At 38.0% G+C, this 24,115-nt stretch overlaps 2 non-coding genes across 2 annotated transcripts; both read right to left on the bottom strand.

The window, feature by feature from the left end:
- Positions 1-15,479: 15,479 nt before the first annotated feature.
- On the bottom strand, positions 15,480-15,553 carry TRNAN-AUU (transfer RNA asparagine (anticodon AUU)). Its single transcript has one exon. It is a non-coding gene; the product is annotated as a tRNA-Asn (tRNA).
- Positions 15,554-16,647: 1,094 nt separating this feature from the next.
- TRNAN-AUU (transfer RNA asparagine (anticodon AUU)) lies at positions 16,648-16,721 on the bottom strand. Its single transcript has one exon. It is a non-coding gene; the product is annotated as a tRNA-Asn (tRNA).
- Positions 16,722-24,115: the final 7,394 nt, after the last annotated feature.

Raw genomic sequence — 24,115 nt, 5'->3', positions numbered from 1 at the left:
TTGTATTGCTCTTCTGGTGACAATGTAGTTTGTTTTTGTCAATTACCATTTTAATAATAGGGTAAAGAAAATTAAGTGGATTTTTGAAAGAAAACAATACTGTCAATATACTATTAAAACAAATTAAAATGGTAAAAGTTATTGTACTTTAAGTAAAAATAAAAGAGCCAAAATATCAATCCCAGTTTTGAATTACTTTAATTAACAAAAAAAATTGCATATAGCAGAGGATAGTTTCAATCTGCCTACCTCTGGGTTATGGGCCCAGCATGCTTCCGTTGCTGTACTCTGCTGCACATGTAAGTGCAAGAGATCCTGAAGCACTCACTCATCATGGGAAAGTACCAATGTGTTTCTTCGTTGGTTGATGGAAGAAACATCTTACAAAAACTCTCCAGATTATTGACTTTTTAAAGTTTTTCTAGGAAACGTTCTAGATGAATGCTTATTAGCCTTTGTCAGTATGTACTTTTTGCAAAGTGTCTCTGTGGCGCAATTGGTTAGTGTGTACGGCTATTAACCAAAAGGTTGGTGGTTAAATCCTACCCAGGGACGTAATTGACCTTGTGATCAGATTTTGGTGATATTTAAGTAGACAAGTCAAAATTTCAAGCCCCCTCTTATGGTGTAGGGTACCTGGCCTTCTCTGATGTAATCAGAGTTAGATTTGATTCAGTGATTTTATAAAAAACAGCTAGGAAGCACAATTTAGCAGTGGGTTGCAGAGAAAAAAAATATGCTGGCAGAAAAATCCAATTGAGTGATTAAACAGCTCTTCATTTTCTGGCTTTATTTTTATGCTAACAAATTTGTTCTCTGAAAAGTGTCCACAAAGCCAAGTCTCTGATTAACACCTTTGTAAGGATGGTTTTTCACCTATTACTAAATTAAACTTGCTTCATTGGAAAGGCAGCAAGATGCATCCTCATTTCAATGTCTACTGAAATAATACAAGTTGACACCAGGAAACATTAACGCCACTGCATCCTTGCTGCTTTCTCATGTGGAAGTCTGTTTAATATGAAAACAAGGTGATATCTAATTAGCACACAGGTAAGGAATTAAGAAAATCTTTATTTAAGGGTGAAGATGTTTCTCACAAAATCGTTGCCCCAATGCATCATTGAAATTCAAGCTGGAAATATGATTTTAATATATCACTTGTACATTTTGTATTGCTCTTCTGGTGACAATGTAGTTTGTTTTTGTCAATTACCATTTTAATAATAGGGTAAAGAAAATTAAGTGGATTTTTGAAAGAAAACAATACTGTCAATATACTATTAAAACAAATTAAAATGGTAAAAGTTATTGTACTTTAAGTAAAAATAAAAGAGCCAAAATATCAATCCCAGTTTTGGATTACTTTAATTAACAAACAAAAAAATGCATATAGCAGAGGATAGTTTCAATCTGCCTACCTCTGGGTTATGGGCCCAGCATGCTTCCATTGCTGTACTCTGCTGCACATATAAGTGCAAGAGATCCTGAAGCACTCACTCATCATTGGAAAGTACCAATGTGTTTCTTCGTTGGTTGATAGAAGAAACATCTTACAAAAACTCTCCAGATTATTGACTTTTTTAAGTTTTTCTAGGAAACGTTTTAGATGAATGCTTATTAGTATTTGTCAGTATGTACTTTTGGAAAGTGTCTCTGTGGCGCAATCAGTTAGTGTGTACGGCTATTAACCAAAAGGTTGGTGGTTCAATCCCACCCAGGGACGTAATTGACCTTGTATTCAGATTTTGGTGATCTTTAAGTAGACAAGTCAAATTTCATACCCCCTGTTATGGTGTAGGGTACCTGGCCTTCTCTGATGTAATCAGAGTTAGATTTGATTCAGTGATTTTATAAAAACAGCTAGGAAGCACAATTTAGCAGTGGGTTGCAGAGAAAAAGAAATATGCTGGCAAAAAAATCAAATTGCGTGATTAAACAGCTCTTCATTTTCTGGCTTTATTTTTATGCTAACAAATTTGTTCTCTGAAAAGTGTCCACAAAGCCAAGTCTCTGATTAACACCTTTGTAGGGATGGTTTTTCACCTATTACTAAATTAAACTTGCTTCATTGGAAAGGCAGCAAGATGCATCCTCATTTCAATGTCTACTGAAATAATACAGGTTGACACCAGGAAACATTAACGCCACTGCATCCTTGCTGCTTTCTCATGTGGAAGTCTGTTTAATGTGAAAACAAGGTGATATCTAATTAGCACACAGGTAAGGAATTAAGAAAATCTTTATTTAAGGGTGAAGATGTTTCTCACAAAATCGTTGCCCCAATGCATCATTGAAATTCAAGCTGGAAATATGATTTTAATATATCACTTGTACATTTTGTATTGCTCTTCTGGTGACAATGTAGTTTGTTTTTGTCAATTACCATTTTAATAATAGGGTAAAGAAAATTAAGTGGATTTTTGAAAGAAAACAATACTGTCAATATACTATTAAAACAAATTAAAATGGTAAAAGTTATTGTACTTTAAGTAAAAATAAAAGAGCCAAAATATCAATCCCAGTTTTGGATTACTTTAATTAACAAACAAAAAAATGCATATAGCAGAGGATAGTTTCAATCTGCCTACCTCTGGGTTATGGGCCCAGCATGCTTCCATTGCTGTACTCTGCTGCACATATAAGTGCAAGAGATCCTGAAGCACTCACTCATCATGGGAAAGTACCAATGTGTTTCTTCGTTGGTTGATAGAAGAAACATCTTACAAAAACTCTCCAGATTATTGACTTTTTTAAGTTTTTCTAGGAAACGTTTTAGATGAATGCTTATTAGCATTTGTCAGTATGTGCTTTTGGAAAGTGTCTCTGTGGCGCAATCAGTTAGTGTGTACGGCAATTAACCAAAAGGTTGGTGGTTCAATCCCACCCAGGGACGTAATTGACCTTGTATTCAGATTTTGGTGATCTTTAAGTAGACAAGTCAAATTTCATACCCCCTGTTATGGTGTAGGGTACCTGGCCTTCTCTGATGTAATCAGAGTTAGATTTGATTCAGTGATTTTATAAAAACAGCTAGGAAGCACAATTTAGCAGTGGGTTGCAGAGAAAAAGAAATATGCTGGCAAAAAAATCAAATTGCGTGATTAAACAGCTCTTCATTTTCTGGCTTTATTTTTATGCTAACAAATTTGTTCTCTGAAAAGTGTCCACAAAGCCAAGTCTCTGATTAACACCTTTGTAGGGATGGTTTTTCACCTATTACTAAAGTAAACTTGCTTCATTGGAAAGGCAGCAAGATGCATCCTCATTTCAATGTCTACTGAAATAATACAGGTTGACACCAGGAAACATTAACGCCACTGCATCCTTGCTGCTTTCTCATGTGGAAGTCTGTTTAATGTGAAAACAAGGTGATATCTAATTAGCACACAGGTAAGGAATTACGAAAATCTTTATTTAAGGGTGAAGATGTTTCTCACAAAATTGTTGCCCCAATGCATCATTGAAATTCAAGCTGGAAAGATGATTTTAATATATCACTTGTACATTTTGTATTGCTCTTCTGGTGACAATGTAGTTTGTTTTTGTCAATTACCATTTTAATAATAGGGTAAAGAAAATTAAGTGGATTTTTGAAAGAAAACAATACTGTCAATATACTATTCAAACAAATTAAAATGGTAAAAGTTATTGTACTTTAAGTAAAAATAAAAGAGACAAAATATCAATCCCAGTTTTGGATTACTTTAATTAACAAAAAAAAATGCATATAGCAGAGGATAGTTTCAATCTGCCTACCTCTGGGTTATGGGCCCAGCATGCTTCCATTGCAGTGCTCTGCTGCACATGTAAGTGCAAGAGATCCTGAAGCACTCACTCATCATGGGAATGTACCAATGTGTTTCTTCGTTGGTTGATGGAAGAAACATCTTACAAAAACTCTCCAGATTATTGACTTTTTTAAGTTTTTCTAGGAAACGTTTTAGATGAATGCTTATTAGCATTTGTCAGTATGTACTTTTGCAAAGTGTCTCTGTGGCGCAATCAGTTAGTATGTACGGCTATTAACCAAAAGGTTGGTGGTTCAATCCCACCCAGGGACGTAATTGACCTTGTTATCAGATTTTGGTGATCTTTAAGTAGACAAGTCAAAATTTCAAACCCCCTGTTATGGTGTAGGGTACCTGGCCTTCTCTGATGTAATCAGAGTTAGATTTGATTCAGTGATTTTATAAAAACAGCTAGGAAGCACAATTTAGCAGTGGGTTGCAGAGAAAAAAAATATGCTGGCAGAAAAATCCAATTGAGTGATTAAACAGCTCTTCATTTTCTGGCTTTATTTTTATGCTAACAAATTTGTTCTCTGAAAAGTGTCCACAAAGCCAAGTCTCTGATTAACACCTTTTTAAGGATGGTTTTTCACCTATTACTAAATTGCACCTCAATTATTTTCTTTACCCTATTATTAAAATGGTAATTGACAAAAACAAACTACATTGTCACCAGAAGAGCAATACAAAATGTACAAGTGATATATTAAAATCATATTTCCAGCTTGAATTTCAATGATGCATTGGGGCAACGATTTTGTGAGAAACATCTTCACCCTTAAATAAAGATTTTCTTAATTCCTTACCTGTGTGCTAATTAGATATCACCTTGTTTTCACATTAAACAGACTTCCACATGAGAAAGCAGCAAGGATGCAGTGGCATTAATGTTTCCTGGTGTCAACTTGCATTATTTCAGTAGACATTGAAATGAGGATGCATCTTGCTGCCTTTCCAATGAAGCAAGTTTAATTTAGTAATAGGTGAAAAACCATCCCTACAAAGGTGTTAATCAGAGACTTGGCTTTGTGGACACTTTTCAGAGAACAAATTTGTTAGCATAAAAATAAAGCCAGAAATGAAGAGCTGTTTAATCACTCAATTGGATTTTTAGAGCTACGCATTGGAAAATTCAGGGCTATACCGTGTAGATGAAGCACTAACAGGAGGTTTTAAAATTTTCATTCTAGTGTCCTTCGTTTGGGAGAAAAATGCAAAGGTACAAGACAGCTTTTCCTTGCCAATATCTCTCTTTTGCAAAGAGCTACGCATTGGAAAATTCAGGGCTATACCGTGTAGATGAAGAACTAACAGGAGGCTTTAAAATTTTCATTCTAGTGTCCTTCGTTTGGGAGAAAAATGCAAAGGTACAAGACAGCTTTTCCTTGCCAATATCTCTCTTTTGCAAAGAGCTACGCATTGGAAAATTCAGGTCTATGTCGTGTAGATGATGGCCTAACAGGTGGCTTTAAAATTTTCTTTCTAGTGTCCTTCGTTTGGGAGAAAAATGCAAAGGTACAAGACAGCTTTTCCTTGCCAATATCTCTCTTTTGCAAAGAGCTACGCATTGGAACATTCAGGGCTATGTCGTGTAGATGATGGCCTAACAGGAGGCTTTAAAATTTTCTTTCTAGTGACCTTCGTTTGGGAGAAAAATGCAAAGGTACAAGACAGCTTTTCCTTGCCAATATCTCTCTTTTGCAAAGAGCTGCGCATTGGAAAATTCAGGACTATGTCGTGTAGATGATGACCTAACAGGATGCTTTAAAATTTTCTTTCTAGTGTCCTTCGTTTGGGAGAAAAATGCAAAGGTACAAGACAGCTTTTCCTTGCCAATATCTCTCTTTTGCAAAGAGCTGCGCATTGGAAAATTCAGGGCTATGTCGTGTAGATGATGGCCTAACAGGAGGCTTTACAATTTTCTTTCTAGTGTCTTTCGTTTGGGAGAAAAATGCAAAGGTACAAGACAGTTTTTCCTTGCCAATATCTCTCTTTTGCAAAGAGCTACACATTGGAAAATTAAGGGCTATGTCGTGTAGATGATGGCCTAACAGGAGGCTTTAAAATTATCTTTCTAGTGTCCTTCGTTTGGAAGAAAAATGCAAAGGTACAAGACAGCTTTTCCTTGCCAATATCTCTCTTTTGCAAAGAGCTACGCATTGGAAAATTCAGGGCTATGTCGTGTAGATGATGGCCTAACAGGAGGCTTTAAAATTATCTTTCTAGTGTCCTTCGTTTGGAAGAAAAATGCAAAGGTACAAGACAGCTTTTCCTTGCCAATATCTCTCTTTTGCAAAGAGCTACGCTTTGGAAAATTCAGGGCTATGTCGTGTAGATGATGGCCTAACAGGAGGCTTTAAAATTTTCTTTTTAGTGACCTTCGTTTGGGAGAAACATGCAAAGGTACAAGACAGCTTTTCCTTGCCAATATCTCTCTTTTGCAAAGAGCTGCGCATTGGAAAATTCAGGGCTATGTCGTGTAGATGATGGCCTAACAGGAGGCTTTAAAATTTTCTTTCTAGTGTCCTTAGTTTGGGAGAAAAATGCAAAGGTACAAGACAGCTTTTCCTTGCCAGTATCTCTCTTTTGCAAAGAGCTGCGCATTGGAAAATTCAGGGCTATGTCGTGTAGATGATGGCCTAACAGGAGGCTTTAAAATTATCTTTCTAGTGTCCTTCGTTTGGGAGAAAAATGCAAAGGTACAAGACAGCTTTTCCTTGCCAATATCTCTCTTTTGCAAAGAGCTACGCATTGGAAAATTCAGGGCTATGTCGTGTAGATGATGGCCTAACAGGAGGCTTTAAAATTTTCTTTCTAGTGTCCTTCGTTTGGGAGAAAAATGCAAAGGTACAAGACAGCTTTTCCTTGCCAATATCTCTCTTTTGCAAAGAGCTGCGCATTGGAAAATTCAGGGCTATGTCGTGTAGATGATGGCCTAACAGGAGGCTTTAAAATTTTCTTTCTAGTGACCTTCGTTTGGGAGAAAAATGCAAAGGTACAATACAGCTTTTCCTTGCCAATATCTCTCTTTTTTGCAAAGAGCTGCGCATTGGAAAATTCAGGACTATGTCGTGTAGATGATGGCCTAACAGGAGGCTTTAAAATTTTCTTTCTAGTGTCCTTCGTTTGGGAGAAAAATGCAAAGGTACAAGACAGCTTTTCCTTGCCAATATCTCTCTTTTGCAAAGAGCTGCGCATTGGAAAATTCAGGACTATGTCGTGTAGATGATGGCCTAACAGGAGGCTCTAAAATTTTCTTTCTAGTGTCCTTCGTTTGGGAGAAAAATGCAAAGGTACAAGACAGCTTTTCCTTGCCAATATCTCTCTTTTGCAAAGAGCTACGCATTGGAAAATTCAGCTAGCTGTTTTTATAAAATCACTGAATCAAATCTAACTCTGATTACATCAGAGAAGGCCAGGTACCCTACACCATAACAGGGGGTTTGAAATTTTGACTTGTCTACTTAAAGATCACCAAAATCTGATAACAAGGTCAATTAGGTCCCTGGGTGGGATTGAACCACCAACCTTTTGGTTAATAGCCGCACATACTAACTGATTGCGCCACAGAGACACTTTGCAAAAGTCCATACTGACAAAGGCTAATAAGCATTCATCTAAAACGTTTCCTAGAAAAACTTTAAAAAGTCAATAATCTGGAGAGTTTTTGTAAGATGTTTCTTCCATCAACCAACGAAGAAACACATTGGTACTTTCCCATGATGAGTGAGTGCTTCAGGATCTCTTGAACTTACATGTGCAGCAGAGTACTGCAATGGAAGCATGCTGGGCCCATAACCCAGAGGTAGGCAGATTGAAACTATCCTCTGCTATATGCATTTTTTTTTGTTAATTAAAGTAATCCAAAACTGGGATTGATATTTTGGCTCTTTTATTTTTACTTAAAGTACAATAACTTTTACCATTTTAATTTGTTTTAATAGTATATTGACAGTATTGTTTTCTTTCAAAAATCCACTTCATTTTCTTTACCCTATTATTAAAATGGTAATTGACAAAAACAAACTACATTGTCACCAGAAGAGCAATACAAAATGTACAAGTGATATATTAAAATCATCTTTCCAGCTTGAATTTCAATGATGCATTGGGTCAACAATTTTGTGAGAAACATCTTCACCCTTAAATAAAGATTTTCTTAATTCCTTACCTGTGTGCTAATTAGATATCACCTTGTTTTCACATTAAACAGACTTCCACATGAGAAAGCAGCAAGGATGCAGTGGCGTTAATGTTTCCTGGTGTCAACCTGTATTATTTCAGTAGACATTGAAATGAGGATACATCTTGCTGCCTTTCCAATGAAGCAAGTTTAATTTAGTAATAGGTGAAAAACCATCCCTACAAAGGTGTTAATCAGAGACTTGGCTTTGTGGACACTTTTCAGAGAACAAATTTGTTAGCATAAAAATAAAGCCAGAAAATGAAGAGCTGTTTAATCACGCAATTTGATTTTTTTGCCAGCATATTTCTTTTTCTCTGCAACCCACTGCTAAATTGTGCTTCCTAGATGTTTTTATAAAATCACTGAATCAAATCTAACTCTGATTACATCAGAGAAGGCCAGGTACCCTACACCATAACAGGGGGTATGAAATTTGACTTGTCTACTTAAAGATCACCAAAATCTGATAACAAGGTCAATTACGTCCCTGGGTGGGATTGAACCACCAACCTTTTGGTTAATAGCCGTACACACTAACTGATTGCGCCACAGAGACACTTTGCAAAACTACATACTGACAAATGCTAATAAGCATTCATCTAAAACGTTTCCTAGAAAAACTTTAAAAAGTCAATAATCTGGAGAGTTTTTGTAAGATGTTTCTTCTATCAACCAACGAAGAAACACATTGGTACTTTCCCATGATGAGTGAGTGCTTCAGGATCTCTTGCACTTACATGTGCAGCAGAGTACAGCAATGGAAGCATGCTGGGCCCATAACCCAGAGGTAGGCAGATTGAAACTATCCTCTGCTATATGCATTTTTTTGTTTGTTAATTAAAGTAATCCAAAACTGGGATTGATATTTTGGCTCTTTTATTTTTACTTAAAGTACAATAACTTTTACCATTTTAATTTGTTTTAATAGTATATTGACAGTATTGTTTTCTTTCAAAAATCCACTTAATTTTCTTTACCCTATTATTAAAATGGTAATTGACAAAAACAAACTACATTGTCACCAGAAGAGCAATACAAAATGTACAAGTGATATATTAAAATCATCTTTCCAGCTTGAATTTCAATGATGCATTGGGGCAACGATTTTGTGAGAAACATCTTCACCCTTAAATAAAGATTTTCTTAATTCCTTACCTGTGTGCTAATTAGATATCACCTTGTTTTCACATTAAACAGACTTCCACATGAGAAAGCAGCAAGGATGCAGTGGCGCTAATGTTACCTGGTGTCAACCTGTATTATTTCAGTAGACATTGAAATGAGGATGCATCTTGCTGCCTTTCCAATGAAGCAAGTTTAATTTAGTAATAGGTGAAAAACCATCCTTACAAAGGTGTTAATCAGAGACTTGGCTTTGTGGACACTTTTCAGAGAACAAATTTGTTAGCATAAAGATAAAGCCAGAAAATAAAGAGCTGTTTAATCACTCAATTGGATTTTTCTGCCAGCATATTTTTTTTCTCTGCAACCCACTGCTAAATTGTGCTTCCTAGCTGTTTTTATAAAATCACTGAATCAAATCTAACTCTGATTACATCAGAGAAGGCCAGGTACCCTACACCATAACAGGGGGTTTGAAATTTTGACTTGTCTACTTAAAGATCACCAAAATCTGATAACAAGGTCAATTAGGTCCCTGGGTGGGATTGAACCACCAACCTTTTGGTTAATAGCCGTACACACTAACTGATTGCGCCACAGAGACACTTTGCAAAAAGTCCATACTGACAAAGGCTAATAAGCATTCATCTAAAACGTTTCCTAGAAAAACTTTAAAAAGTCAATAATCTGGAGAGTTTTTGTAAGATGTTTCTTCCATCAACCAACGAAGAAACACATTGGTACTTTCCCATGATGAGTGAGTGCTTCAGGATCTCTTGAACTTACATGTGCAGCAGAGTACTGCAATGGAAGCATGCTGGGCTCATAACCGAGAGGTAGGCAGATTGAAACTATCCTCTGCTATATGCATTTTTTTTTTGTTAATTAAAGTAATCCAAAACTGGGATTGATATTTTGTCTCTTTTATTTTTACTTAAAGTACAATAACTTTTACCATTTTAATTTGTTTTAATAGTATATTGACAGTATTGTTTTCTTTCAAAAATCCACTTCATTTTCTTTACCCTATTATTAAAATGGTAATTGACAAAAACAAACTACATTGTCACCAGAAGAGCAATACAAAATGTACAAGTGATATATTAAAATCATCTTTCCAGCTTGAATTTCAATGTTGCATTGGGTCAACAATTTTGTGAGAAACATCTTCACCCTTAAATAAAGATTTTCTTAATTCCTTACCTGTGTGCTAATTAGATATCACCTTGTTTTCACATTAAACAGACTTCCACATGAGAAAGCAGCAAGGATGCAGTGGCGTTAATGTTTCCTGGTGTCAACCTGTATTATTTCAGTAGACATTGAAATGAGGATACATCTTGCTGCCTTTCCAATGAAGCAAGTTTAATTTAGTAATAGGTGAAAAACCATCCCTACAAAGGTGTTAATCAGAGACTTGGCTTTGTGGACACTTTTCAGAGAACAAATTTGTTAGCATAAAAATAAAGCCAGAAAATGAAGAGCTGTTTAATCACGCAATTTGATTTTTTTGCCAGCATATTTCTTTTTCTCTGCAACCCACTGCTAAATTGTGCTTCCTAGATGTTTTTATAAAATCACTGAATCAAATCTAACTCTGATTACATCAGAGAAGGCCAGGTACCCTACACCATAACAGGGGGTATGAAATTTGACTTGTCTACTTAAAGATCACCAAAATCTGATAACAAGGTCAATTACGTCCCTGGGTGGGATTGAACCACCAACCTTTTGGTTAATAGCCGTACATACTAACTGATTGCGCCACAGAGACACTTTGCAAAAGTACATACTGACAAATGCTAATAAGCATTCATCTAAAACGTTTCCTAGAAAAACTTAAAAAAGTCAATAATCTGGAGAGTTTTTGTAAGATGTTTCTTCTATCAACCAACGAAGAAACACATTGGTACTTTCCCATGATGAGTGAGTGCTTCAGGATCTCTTGCACTTACATGTGCAGCAGAGTACAGCAATGGAAGCATGCTGGGCCCATAACCCAGAGGTAGGCAGGTTGAAACTATCCTCTGCTATATGCATTTTTTTGTTTGTTAATTAAAGTAATCCAAAACTGGGATTGATATTTTGGCTCTTTTATTTTTACTTAAAGTACAATAACTTTTACCATTTTAATTTGTTTTAATAGTATATTGACAGTATTGTTTTCTTTCAAAAATCCACTTAATTTTCTTTACCCTATTATTAAAATGGTAATTGACAAAAACAAACTACATTGTCACCAGAAGAGCAATACAAAATGTACAAGTGATATATTAAAATCATATTTCCAGCTTGAATTTCAATGATGCATTGTGGCAACGATTTTGTGAGAAACATCTTCACCCTTAAATAAAGATTTTCTTAATTCCTTACCTGTGTGCTAATTAGATATCACCTTGTTTTCATATAAAACAGACTTCCACATGAGAAAGCAGCAAGGATGCAGTTTCGTTAATGTTTCCTGGTGTCAACTTGTATTATTTTAGTAGACATTGAAATGAGGATGCATCTTGCTGCCTTTCCAATGAAGCAAGTTTAATTTAGTAATAGGTGAAAAACCATCCTTACAAAGGTGTTAATCAGAGACTTGGCTTTGTGGACACTTTTCAGAGAACAAATTTGTTAGCATAAAAATAAAGCCAGAAAATGAAGAGCTGTTTAATCACTCAATTGGATTTTTCTGCCAGCATATTTTTTTTCTCTGCAACCCACTGCTAAATTGTGCTTCCTAGCTGTTTTTATAAAATCACTGAATCAAATCTAACTCTGATTACATCAGAGAAGGCCAGGTACCCTACACCATAACAGGGGGTTTGAAATTTTGACTTGTCTACTTAAAGATCACCAAAATCTGATAACAAGGTCAATTAGGTCCCTGGATGGGATTGAACCACCAACCTTATGGTTAATAGCCGTACATACTAACTGATTGCGCCACAGAGACACTTTGCGAAAGTCCATACTGACAAAGGCTAATAAGCATTCATCTAAAACGTTTCCTAGAAAAACTTTAAAAAGTCAATAATCTGGAGAGTTTTTGTAAGATGTTTCTTCCATCAACCAACGAAGAAACACATTGGTACTTTCCCATGATGAGTGAGTGCTTCAGGATCTCTTGAACTTACATGTGCAGCAGAGTACTGCAATGGAAGCATGCTGGGCCCATAACCCAGAGGTAGGCAGATTGAAACTATCCTCTGCTATATGCATTTTTTTTTTGTTAATTAAAGTAATCCAAAACTGGGATTGATATTTTGTCTCTTTTATTTTTACTTAAAGTACAATAACTTTTACCATTTTAATTTGTTTTAATAGTATATTGACAGTATTGTTTTCTTTCAAAAATCCACTTCATTTTCTTTACCCTATTATTAAAATGGTAATTGACAAAAACAAACTACATTGTCACCAGAAGAGCAATACAAAATGTACAAGTGATATATTAAAATCATCTTTCCAGCTTGAATTTCAACGATGCATTGGGTCAACAATTTTGTGAGAAACATCTTCACCCTTAAATAAAGATTTTCTTAATTCCTTACCTGTGTGCTAATTAGATATCACCTTGTTTTCACATTAAACAGACTTCCACATGAGAAAGCAGCAAGGATGCAGTGGCGTTAATGTTTCCTGGTGTCAACCTGTATTATTTCAGTAGACATTGAAATGAGGATACATCTTGCTGCCTTTCCAATGAAGCAAGTTTAATTTAGTAATAGGTGAAAAACCATCCCTACAAAGGTGTTAATCAGAGACTTGGCTTTGTGGACACTTTTCAGAGAACAAATTTGTTAGCATAAAAATAAAGCCAGAAAATGAAGAGCTGTTTAATCACGCAATTTGATTTTTTTGCCAGCATATTTCTTTTTCTCTGCAACCCACTGCTAAATTGTGCTTCCTAGATGTTTTTATAAAATCACTGAATCAAATCTAACTCTGATTACATCAGAGAAGGCCAGGTACCCTACACCATAACAGGGGGTATGAAATTTGACTTGTCTACTTAAAGATCACAAAAATCTGATAACAAGGTCAATTACGTCCCTGGGTGGGATTGAACCACCAACCTTTTGGTTAATAGCCGTACACACTAACTGATTGCGCCACAGAGACACTTTGCAAAACTACATACTGACAAATGCTAATAAGCATTCATCTAAAACGTTTCCTAGAAAAACTTTAAAAAGTCAATAATCTGGAGAGTTTTTGTAAGATGTTTCTTCTATCAACCAACGAAGAAACACATTGGTACTTTCCCATGATGAGTGAGTGCTTCAGGATCTCTTGCACTTACATGTGCAGCAGAGTACAGCAATGGAAGCATGCTGGGCCCATTACCCAGAGGTAGGCAGATTGAAACTATCCTCTGCTATATGCATTTTTTTGTTTGTTAATTAAAGTAATCCAAAACTGGGATTGATATTTTGGCTCTTTTATTTTTACTTAAAGTACAATAACTTTTACCATTTTAATTTGTTTTAATAGTATATTGACAGTATTGTTTTCTTTCAAAAATCCACTTAATTTTCTTTACCCTATTATTAAAATGGTAATTGACAAAAACAAACTACATTGTCACCAGAAGAGCAATACAAAATGTACAAGTGATATATTAAAATCATCTTTCCAGCTTGAATTTCAATGATGCATTGGGGCAACGATTTTGTGAGAAACATCTTCACCCTTAAATAAAGATTTTCTTAATTCCTTACCTGTGTGCTAATTAGATATCACCTTGTTTTCACATTAAACAGACTTCCACATGAGAAAGCAGCAAGGATGCAGTGGCGTTAATGTTTCCTGGTGTCAACCTGTATTATTTCAGTAGACATTGAAATGAGGATGCATCTTGCTGCCTTTCCAATGAAGCAAGTTTAATTTAGTAATAGGTGAAAAACCATCCTTACAAAGGTGTTAATCAGAGACTTGGCTTTGTGGACACTTTTCAGAGAACAAATTTGTTAGCATAAAAATAAAGCCAGAAAATAAAGAGCTGTTTAATCACTCAATTGGATTTTTCTGCCAGCATATTTTTTTTCTCTGCAACCCACTGCTAAATTGTGCTTCCTAGCTGTTTTTATAAAATCACTGAATCAAATCTAACTCTGATTACATCAGAGAAGGCCAGGTACCCTACACCATAACAGGGGGTTTGAAATTTTGACTTGTCTACTTAAAGATCACCAAAATCTGATAACAAGGTCAATTAGGTCCCTGGGTGGGATTGAACCACCAACCTTTTGGTTAATAGCCGTACACACTAACTGATTGCGCCACAGAGACACTTTGCAAAAAGTCCATACTGACAAAGGCTAATAAGCATTCATCTAAAACGTTTCCTAGAAAAACTTTAAAAAGTCAATAATCTGGAGAGTTTTTGTAAGATGTTTCTTCCATCAACCAACGAAGAAACACATTGGTACTTTCCCATGATGAGTGAGTGCTTCAGGATCTCTTGAACTTACATGTGCAGCAGAGTACTGCAATGGAAGCATGCTGGGCTCATAACCGAGAGGTAGGCAGATTGAAACTATCCTCTGCTATATGCATTTTTTTTTTGTTAATTAAAGTAATCCAAAACTGGGATTGATATTTTGTCTCTTTTATTTTTACTTAAAGTACAATAACTTTTACCATTTTAATTTGTTTTAATAGTATATTGACAGTATTGTTTTCTTTCAAAAATCCACTTCATTTTCTTTACCCTATTATTAAAATGGTAATTGACAAAAACAAACTACATTGTCACCAGAAGAGCAATACAAAATGTACAAGTGATATATTAAAATCATCTTTCCAGCTTGAATTTCAATGTTGCATTGGGTCAACATTTTTGTGAGAAACATCTTCACCCTTAAATAAAGATTTTCTTAATTCCTTACCTGTGTGCTAATTAGATATCACCTTGTTTTCACATTAAACAGACTTCCACATGAGAAAGCAGCAAGGATGCAGTGGCGTTAATGTTTCCTGGTGTCAACTTGTATTATTTCAGTAGACATTGAAATGAGGATGCATCTTGCTGCCTTTCCAATGAAGCAAGTTTAATTTAGTAATAGGTGAAAAACCATCCTTACAAAGGTGTTAATCAGAGACTTGGCTTTGTGGACACTTTTCAGAGAACAAATTTGTTAGCATAAAAATAAAGCCAGAAAATGAAGAGCTGTTTAATCACTCGATTGGATTTTTCTGCCAGCATATTTTTTTTCTCTGCAACCCACTGCTAAATTGTGCTTCCTAGCTGTTTTTTATAAAATCACTGAATCAAATCTAACTCTGATTACATCAGAGAAGGCCATGTACCCTACACCATAAGAGGAGGTTTGAAATTTTGACTTGTCTCCTTAAATATCACCAAAATCTGATCACAAGGTTAATTACGTCCCTGGGTGGGATTGAACCACCAACATTTTGGTTAATAGCCAAACACACTAACCGATTGCGCCACAGAGACACTTTGCAAAAGTCCATACTGACAAAGGCTAATAAGCATTCATCTAAAACGTTTCCTAGAAAAACTTTAAAAAGTCAATAATCTGGAGAGTTTTTGTAAGATGTTTCTTCCATCAACCAACGAAGAAACACATTGGTACTTTCCCATGATGAGTGAGTGCTTCAGGATCTCTTGCACTTACATGTGCAGCAGAGTACTGCAATGGAAGCATGCTGGGCCCATAACCCAGAGGTAGGCAGATTGAAACTATCCTCTGCTATATGCATTTTTTTTGTTAATTAAAGTAATCCAAAACTGGGATTGATATTTTGTCTCTTTTATTTTTACTTAAAGTACAATAACTTTTACCATTTTAATTTGTTTTAATAGTATATTGACAGTATTGTTTTCTTTCAAAAATCCACTTCATTTTCTTTACCCTATTATTAAAATGGTAATTGACAAAAACAAACTACATTGTCACCAGAAGAGCAATACAAAATGTACAAGTGATATATTAAAATCATCTTTCCAGCTTGAATTTCAATGTTGCATTGGGTCAACATTTTTGTGAGAAACATCTTCACCCTTAAATAAAGATTTTCTTAATTCCTTACCTGTGTGCTAATTAGATATCACCTTGTTTTCACATTAAACAGACTTCCACATGAGAAAGCAGCAAGGATGCAGTGGCGTTAATGTTTCCTGGTGTCAACTTGTATTATTTCAGTAGACATTGAAATGAGGATGCATCTTGCTGCCTTTCCAATGAAGCAAGTTTAATTTAGTAATAGGTGAAAAACCATCCTTACAAAGGTGTTAATCAGAGACTTGGCTTTGTGGACACTTTTCAGAGAACAAATTTGTTAGCATAAAAATAAAGCCAGAAAATGAAGAGCTGTTTAATCACTCGATTGGATTTTTCTGCCAGCATATTTTTTTTCTCTGCAACCCACTGCTAAATTGTGCTTCCTAGCTGTTTTTTATAAAATCACTGAATCAAATCTAACTCTGATTACATCAGAGAAGGCCATGTACCCTACACCATAAGAGGAGGTTTGAAATTTTGACTTGTCTCCTTAAATATCACCAAAATCTGATCACAAGGTTAATTACGTCCCTGGGTGGGATTGAACCACCAACATTTTGGTTAATAGCCAAACACACTAACCGATTGCGCCACAGAGACACTTTGCAAAAGTCCATACTGACAAAGGCTAATAAGCATTCATCTAAAACGTTTCCTAGAAAAACTTTAAAAAGTCAATAATCTGGAGAGTTTTTGTAAGATGTTTCTTCCATCAACCAACGAAGAAACACATTGGTACTTTCCCATGATGAGTGAGTGCTTCAGGATCTCTTGCACTTACATGTGCAGCCAGTGGGGACGAATTGATAATCTGTGAGGAGGGGGATGTACACGGTGATATATCGGAGGGTGAAGATGAGGTGGACATCTTGCCTCTGTAGAGCCAGTTTGTGCAAGGAGAGATTAATTGCTTCTTTTTTGGGGGGGGTCCAAACCAACCCGTCATATCAGTCACAGTCGTGTGGCAGACCCTGTCACTGAAATGATGGGTTGGTTAAAGTGTGCATGTCCTGTTTTGTTTATACAACATAAGGGTGGGTGGGAGGGCCCAAGGACAATTCCATCTTGCACCTCTTTTTTCTTTTCTTTTTCTTTGCATCATGTGCTGATTGGGGAGGGTTTTTTGGAAGGGACATCCTGCGTGACACTGCAGTGCCACTCCTAGATGGGCCCGGTGTTTGTGTCGGCCACTAGGGTCGCTAATCTTACTCACACAGTCAGCTACCTCATTGCGCCTCTTTTTTTCTTTGCGTCATGTGCTGTTTGGGGAGGGTTTTTTGGAAGGGACATCCTGCGTGACACTGCAGTGCCACTCCTAGATGGGCCCGGTGTTTGTGTCGGCCACTAGGGTCGCTAATCTTACTCACACAGCTACCTCATTGCGCCTCTTTTTTTCTTTGCGTCATGTGCTGTTTGGGGAGGGTTTTTTGGAAGGGCCATCCTGCGTGACACTGCAGTGCCACTCCTAGATGGGCCCGGTGTTTGTGTCGGCCACTAGGGTCGCTAATCTTACTCACACAGCTACCTCATTGCGCCTCTTTTTTTCTTTGCGTCATGTGCTGTTTGGGGAGGGTTTTTTGGAAGGGACATCCTGCGTGACACTGCAGTGCCACTCCTAGATGGGCCCGGTGTTTGTGTCGGCCACTAGGGTCGCTTATCTTACTCACACAGCGACCTCGGTGCAAATTTTAGGACTAAAAATAATATTGTGAGGTGTGAGGTATTCAGAATAGACTGAAAATGAGTGTAAATTATGGTTTTTGAGGTTAATAATACTTTGGGATCAAAATGACCCCCAAATTCTATGATTTAAGCTGTTTTTTAGTGTTTTTTGAAAAAAACACCCGAATCCAAAACACACCCGAATCCGACAAAAAAAATTCGGTGAGGTTTTGCCAAAACGCGTTCGAACCCAAAACACGGCCGCGGAACCGAACCCAAAACCAAAACACAAAACCCGAAAAATTTCAGGCGCTCATCTCTACTATTTACCCTTGCATAGAAAGGTATAATCTAAGCTAGAGAATTCTATTTGGAGCTCACCTTGTACTTTGTGAAGAAATAATCAGCTTTGTGGCTGAGCAGATATATGGAGTGTGTGGCTGCACACTGCATAGATCTGCTGAGTTGCAATGCTAATAATTTTTTTTTTGCAAAGTACCAATAGCTTCATTGTGAAGGTGGAAAGAAGGGTGTTACGGCATGGAATGTACAAACTGCGAGACCCTGCTGGTAGCGCCTTTGTCTATTTAGTAGGAAGGGCACGTAACAGCCGGGGGGCAATGGAGGAAGCCCCTTTAGGGCTGGAGCCCGGCGGCAACTGACTCCGTTGACTGCCAGAGCAGTTCCGCCCCTGGACTAGAGGAATGGTCAAGAACATGGCAACATTTAATGCCAAAAAATGCAAAATCATACACGTCTCAAAAATGCAAAGGCTAACTATAATATTAAGGGCATTATAATGGCAAGAGGAAAGCTATCTAAGTATTACTATTTCAGGTGAGCAATGTAACAAAGCAATAGGAAAGGCAAGTCAGATGCTTGTTTGCATAGGTTAAAGAACCAGTAGCAGAAAAAAGTAATACAGGTTGAGTATCCCATATCCAAATATTCCGAAATATGGAATATTCCGAAATACGGACTTTTTTGAGTGAGACTGAGATAGTGAAACCTTTGTGTTTTGATGGCTCAGTGTACACAAACTTTGTTTAATACTCAAAGTTATTAAAAATATTGTATTAAATGAACTTCAGACTGTGTGTATAAGGTGTATATGAAACATAAATGAATTCTGTGAATGTACACACACTTTGTTTAATGCACAAAGTTATAAAAAATATTGGCTAAAATGACCTTCAGGCTGTGTGTATAAGGTGTATATGAAACATAAATGCCTTCTGTGCTTAGATTTAGGTCCCATCACCATAATATCTCGTTATGGTATGCAATTATTCCAAAATACAGAAAAATCCGATATCCAAAATTCCTCTGGTCCCAAGCATTTTGGATAAGGGATACTCAACCTGTAATGCCACTGTATAGGTCCTTGGTACAGCCACATTTAGAATCCTGTGTTCAGTTCCAGAAGCCATATCTCCAGAAGGCTGTAAATACATTAGGGCAACTAAAATTGTGCATGGCCTACATCACAAAACTTACCTGGAAATACTAAAAAATGTTGATGTGTATAGTTTGGAGAAGGGAAGAGGGAACATACAGTAATAGAAACATTTAAATATATAGGGAGGAATGTAATAGGGTGTGAGAATCAGAAAGTGAGAGATTTTGTGTTTTTTCCTGTTGTTTTTTTTTTTGTTTGTTTGATTGTTTGTTTTTAAAGTGGCAATCCTTTACATGGCAAAACCAGGTTGATATTTGCCATGTAAAGGATTGCCACCGTGGGCATGTGTAGAAGGGGCACTGCTACTGTTGGCATTATGTGTGTAAACTGCACTGATATGGTGGTTATGTGTATAAAGGGCACTGCGACTGTGGGTATTATTATTATTATTATTATTACATGCGGTGTAATGACAATAAGATAGTGCTACTGTGTGGCGTATTTTGATTTGGGGTGCTATTGTGTGGCCATGCCCCTTCCTTGTGATACCACACCTTCTTTTTTTAAGGAGCGCACTGTCCCTTTATTAAGTATTGGAGAGAGGGCCCAAATTAATAGTTTGCAGGGAGGCGCCAAATACCCTAGCACTGGCCCTTTGGTAGGGGACAGGATTTGCTTCTGCTTGTGCACATATGTTATGATTGCCAGCCAACAGCACTGGTTTTGCCTATAACACTAACTATAAATATTTTGAATTGGTCCTGGACCACCAATCCAAGGCACCCCTGCAAGTGTCCTGAGGCACCCCAGGGTGCAGTTTGAGAACCACTGGTCTAGTGAGTACCCAGGATAATTATTGTAGCTGGTCTGCGGGTAACAGCTCTCAGATCCACTTCTAGAAAAAATGCAGCAATGTAATTTGAGTGATAAACTGCAGAGATGAACCCTTTCTGTGACTGCTGCACAGGGATCACACAAACTCTATTCATAGGGCTGACTTCACTTAGGGGAGATGTTCTCACCCCGCAAAGAAGTGCGAGTATATACCGCACTTACGGTACCATTGGATTTACAGATATTTTCTTGCAATACACTATGGGGGTCATTCTGAGTTGATTGCTCGCTAGCAGTTTTTAGCAGCCATGCAAACGCATTGTCGCTGCCCACTGGAGAGTGTATATTCACTTTGGAGAAGTGCGAATACTTGAGTAGCAGAGCGCCTGCAAAATCGTTTCAAAATAAGACCAGCACTGTAGTTACACTTCGTGTGCGTTGATTCTAACAACCGAGGGACGGCTTTTGATGTCACACACCCATCCAGCGAATGCCCAGCCACGTCTGCATTTCTTCTGCCACGCCTGCATTTTTCCAAGCACTCCCTGAAAACGGTCAGTTGACACCCAGAAACGCCCTCTTTCTGTCAATCTCCTTGTGGCCTGTTCTGTGATTGGAATAATCGCTAGAACTAGTGCAAAACCACAATGGACTTTGTACCCGTACGATGCGCATGCACATTACGGAGCATGCGCATGCACAGATTAGCCATTTTTTTTCAACTGATTGCTACGCAGCGAACAACGGCAGCAAGCGATCAACTCGGAATGACCCCCTATATACATAGAAACATGGATTTTTACTGCAGGAATTATGGTTAGTTTAGGGGTATCGGTTAGGGTCAACAGAGGTGTAGCTAGGGGTCCAAGCGCCCCTGGCAAAGTAAGGGACTGGCGCCCCCCCTTTCGATAAAGCATTGCAGTCCATTGGCGGTTACCATGTTGGAGCCACAGCAACTGACCCCCTCCCCCACACGCTGCCCTACATCATCGGCTGGGATTCACTGTTGGTGTGAAGCCACTGGGAACATTCTGGTAGCATTAGCAGCAGTCTGTGTCATAGATAGGGAAGGCAGAAGGTTAACTAGCTAATAGCAGTCTGTTGGCAGCAGAGGCTGGGCGGGGGGCTGAGAATGAGCCAACGCTGATCAGTGTCCAGTCTGCTCAGACAAAAATATTTTGTGATCAGGGCTGGTTCTAGACCAAAGGAGCCAATGGCAAAAATTTCCTTTGGCACCCCCCCCCCCCCCCCACACACACACACACATACACACACACACACACACACACACACACACACACCAAAAAAGAACATATCCCAGTTTAACATAACGCTATGTGGTGCAAGGTGTGGAGCTGGTCACTTGTATCAGACCTTTGACATTTGCCTTTTCACCCATATTGCATACTTTTTCTTGCAGGTTGTGTCTTAATTCAAGAAGTGTTCTAAGTAGAGATGAGCGGGTTCGGTTTCTTTGAATCCGAACCCGCACGAACTTCACTTTTTTTTCACGGGTCCGAGCGACTCGGATCTTCCCGCCTTGCTCGGTTAACCCGAGCGCGCCCGAACGTCATCATGACGCTGTCGGATTCTCGCGAGACTCGGATTCTATATAAGGAGCCGCGCGTCGCCGCCATTTTCACACGTGCATTGAGATTGATAGGGAGAGGACGTGGCTGGCGTCCTCTCCATTAGAATAGATTAGAAGAGAGAGAGAGAGAGAGAGATTGTGCAGACAGAGTTTACCACAGTGACCAGTGCAGTTGTTGTTAAGTTAACTTTTATTTAATATATCCGTTCTCTGCTATATCCGTTCTCTGCCTGAAAAAAACGATACACAGCAGTCACACAGTGTGACTCAGTCTGTGTGCACTCAGCTCAGCCCAGTGTGCTGCACATCAATGTATAAAAGCTTATAATAATTGTGGGGGAGACTGGGGAGCACTGCAGGTTGTTATAGCAGGAGCCAGGAGTACATAATATTATATTAATTTAAAATTAAACAGTGCACACTTTTGCTGCAGGAGTGCCACTGCCAGTGTGACTAGTGGTGACCAGTGCCTGACCACCAGTATAGTAGTATATTGTTGTATACTATCTCTTTATCAACCAGTCTATATTAGCAGCAGACACAGTACAGTGCGGTAGTTCACGGCTGTGGCTACCTCTGTGTCGGCAGTCGGCACTCGGCAGGCAGTCCGTCCATCCATAATTGTATAATTATATACCACCTAACCGTGGTATTTTTTTTTCTTTCTTTATACCGTCGTCATAGTCATACTAGTTGTTACGAGTATACTACTATCTCTTTATCAACCAGTGTACAGTGCGGTAGTTCACGGCTGTGGCTACCTCTGTGTCGGCAGTCGGCAGGCAGTCCGTCCATCCATAATTGTATTATTATAATATATACCACCTAACCGTGGTTTTTTTTTCATTCTTTATACCGTCATAGTGTCATACTAGTTGTTACGAGTATACTACTATCTCTTTATCAACCAGTGTACAGTGCGGTAGTTCACGGCTGTGGCTACCTCTGTGTCGGCAGTCGGCAGGCAGTCCGTCCATCCATAATTGTATTATAATATATACCACCTAACCGTGGTTTTTTTTTCATTCTTTATACCGTCATAGTGTCATACTAGTTGTTACGAGTATACTACTATCTCTTTATCAACCAGTGTACAGTGCGGTAGTTCACGGCTGTGGCTACCTCTGTGTCGGCAGTCGGCAGGCAGTCCGTCCATCCATAATTGTATTATAATATATACCACCTAACCGTGGTTTTTTTTTCATTCTTTATACCGTCATAGTCAGTCATACTAGTTGTTACGAGTATACTACTATCTCTTTATCAACCAGTGTACAGTGCGGTAGTTCACGGCTGTGGCTACCTCTGTGTCGGCACTCGGCAGGCAGTCCGTCCATCCATAATTGTATTATAATATATACCACCTAACCGTGGTTTTTTTTTCATTCTTTATACCGTCATAGTGTCATACTAGTTGTTACGAGTATACTACTATCTCTTTATCAACCAGTGTACAGTGCGGTAGTTCACGGCTGTGGCTACCTCTGTGTCGGCAGTCGGCAGGCAGTCCGTCCATCCATAATTGTATTATAATATATACCACCTAACCGTGGTTTTTTTTTCATTCTTTATACCGTCATAGTGTCATACTAGTTGTTACGAGTATACTACTATCTCTTTATCAACCAGTGTACAGTGCGGTAGTTCACGGCTGTGGCTACCTCTGTGTCGGCAGTCGGCAGGCAGTCCGTCCATCCATAATTGTATTATAATATATACCACCTAACCGTGGTTTTTTTTTCATTCTTTATACCGTCATAGTCAGTCATACTAGTTGTTACGAGTATACTACTATCTCTTTATCAACCAGTGTACAGTGCGGTAGTTCACGGCTGTGGCTACCTCTGTGTCGGAACTCGGCAGGCAGTCCGTCCATCCATAATTGTATTACAATATAAACCACCTAACCGTGGTTTTTTTTTCATTCTTTATACCGTCATAGTCAGTCATACTAGTTGTTACGAGTATACTACTATCTCTTTATCAACCAGTGTACAGTGCGGTAGTTCACGGCTGTGGCTACCTCTGTGTCGGAACTCGGCAGGCAGTCAATCCATCCATAATTGTATTACAATATATACCACCTAACCGTGGTTTTTTTTTCATTCTTTATACCGTCATAGTCAGTCATACTAGTTGTTACGAGTATACTACTATCTCTTTATCAACCAGTGTACAGTGCGGTAGTTCACGGCTGTGGCTACCTCTGTGTCGGAACTCGGCAGGCAGTCCGTCCATCCATAATTGTATTATTATAATATATACCACCTAACCGTGGTTTTTTTTTCATTCTTTATACCGTCATAGTGTCATACTAGTTGTTACGAGTATACTACTATCTCTTTATCAACCAGTGTACAGTGCGGTAGTTCACGGCTGTGGCTACCTCTGTGTCGGCAGTCGGCAGGCAGTCCGTCCATCCATAATTGTATTATAATATATACCACCTAACCGTGGTTTTTTTTTCATTCTTTATACCGTCATAGTCAGTCATACTAGTTGTTACGA

Source organism: Pseudophryne corroboree, unplaced genomic scaffold (genome assembly GCF_028390025.1).
Source record: "Pseudophryne corroboree isolate aPseCor3 unplaced genomic scaffold, aPseCor3.hap2 scaffold_745, whole genome shotgun sequence".
NCBI lineage: Eukaryota > Metazoa > Chordata > Amphibia > Anura > Myobatrachidae > Pseudophryne > Pseudophryne corroboree.
This window is presented reverse-complemented; position numbering and strand designations above follow the sequence as displayed.